The following is a 2,202-nucleotide window of genomic DNA, read 5'->3' on the forward strand; positions in this document are numbered from 1 at the left end:
CAGCAACATGAAACAGATCAACATCAACATGAAACAGATCAACAGCAACATTTTTTGAATCAACAGCAACATGAAACAGAACAGATCAGCAGCACCATGAAATAAATCAACAGCAACATGAAACAGATCAGCAGCACCATGAAATAATTTAATAGCAACATGAAACAGAACAGATCAGCAGCACCATGAAATAAATCAGCAGCAACATAAAACAGGTCAGCAGCAACATGAAACTGATCAGCAGCACCATGAAATAATTCAACAGCAACATGAAACAGATCAGCAGCAACATGAAATAAATCAGCAGCAACATGATGTGATTTTTCACAGTGATTATTGTGGTTAGAGATTCATGAGTCTAACAGCTTCAGGGTAGAAGCTGTTCCTCAATCTAGTGGTTCTACACTTAATGCTCCTCAACCTCCTTCCTGAGAAGAGTGGGGCAAAAAGTGTGTGTGCTGAGTGAGTGAGGTCCTTCATGATGCAGGTGGTCCTCTTCCTGCATCTGGAGGTGTAGATGTCTGTGATGGTGGGAAGGCTGATTCCAACAGATTTCTGTGCAGCCTTCACCACTCTCTGTAAAGCTTTTCTTTCTGCAGCTGTGCAGCCTCCATGCCACACGTTGATGCTGGAGCACAGGATGCTCTCCACTGCACACCTGTAGAAGGAGGTGAGGACTGAGCTTCCAGACCAGCTCGTCTCAGCCGCCTGAGGAAGTAGAGTCTCTGATGAGCTTTCTTCATTAGGCTGGTGGTGTTGTTGCTCCAGCTGAGGTTGTTGTTCAGGTGCACACCCAAGTACTTGTAGCTGGAGACCACTTCCACTGCAGATCCTCTTATGTTCAGGGGGTGTAGGTGTTTTTGTTCCTTCTGAAGTCCACGATCATCTCCTTCATCTTCTTCACATTGATGTGAAAATTATTCTCCTTGCACCAGCTCTCCAGGTGTTCCATCTTCTGCCTGTAGCTAACACTAATCCTTGAATTTATTTTATGATTGTATATTGTTGTCTTTCTTGTCTACTGTTGTCATCACTCTTTTTTTTTCCCCTTGTCCTGTCCGTCATTGTGACACTTAGAATTATTGTCTAAGAGTCAAAGTGATGCCCAACAGATTTACTTTCACAAGCAGAGCATCATGGCTGGCCTTAATGCTCCACTTGAAGTATAAATAAAACTTTATTAGAATTTGATTTGGGTTTGTTCCAGATGTAATGGACATGGAGATGAAAAACATAGAAGATAACAAAACAGAAAAGTGAGAGAAGGATTAAAAGGTAAAGAAGGAGATAGGAATAGAGGAGAGAGAGAGGGATAAAAGGAACACAAATCAACATCATTGATGTCTGACTCTAGACCTGCGGAAAGAGAGAGGAAAAAAAGACAAAACCAAGAAACCACAACAACAAACAACTTATATAATGATACTTATAACATACTTAGAAAGTATTTTATCCAGTGCATGGTAATACAAGATATATTTAGTGGCCACCACAACCCAACTGAGTGTGTATCTGATAAACACCTGGATCTAAACACCTGTGTGAGCATGTTATCACCATAAGGTTTCTCCATAAAAATGTTCAATGGTGGATGCGGGTATCCACAAACACGTCCCCACAGGACATGATGGTAACACAGGGAGGACCAGAGCCACAGACACACATCGGCCCCCAACCCCGGAGCTCTGGGACTCCCCCAACAGGGACACCTGCACCCCCCAGAGAGAGAAGCAAAGGGAAGTCCCGGGCGATCCCCAGCAACCACAATGCAGAAACTCCGGGCTGCAGAAACGAGTCCATAGGCCCCGCCGGCAACCCGTCCCTCAAGAGTAGATCCAACCATGGACACTGAGCCCCAAGTCCCGAGGCCATACCCCCACCCCCGGCCCGACAGAGCCAGGGCACCCAGGCCATAGCAGGCAGCCACCAGGGCAGGCCGGCACACACCCCACCACCCAGCCCCAGATTCTGAGAGCCGCCAATGCACCGGCTGCAGGGGGGCCCACCACCGGAGGGGAGCACAACAGGGGGAAGTAGACCCCACATTAAACTCTTTGTTAAAATCAAGTCTCTCTTATCAATGAGTCCCCAAGGCTCAATGAGACTTACCTGTATATATAAAGGTGGAATGAAAAAAATAGATGGACGGATGGACAGTTAGTTAGTTAGTTAGTTAGTTAGTTAGTTAGTTAGTTAGTTAGT

This window comes from Nematolebias whitei, chromosome 2 (assembly GCF_014905685.2).
Source record: "Nematolebias whitei isolate Nwh7 chromosome 2, NemWhi1, whole genome shotgun sequence".
Taxonomy (NCBI): Eukaryota; Metazoa; Chordata; class Actinopteri; order Cyprinodontiformes; family Rivulidae; genus Nematolebias; species Nematolebias whitei.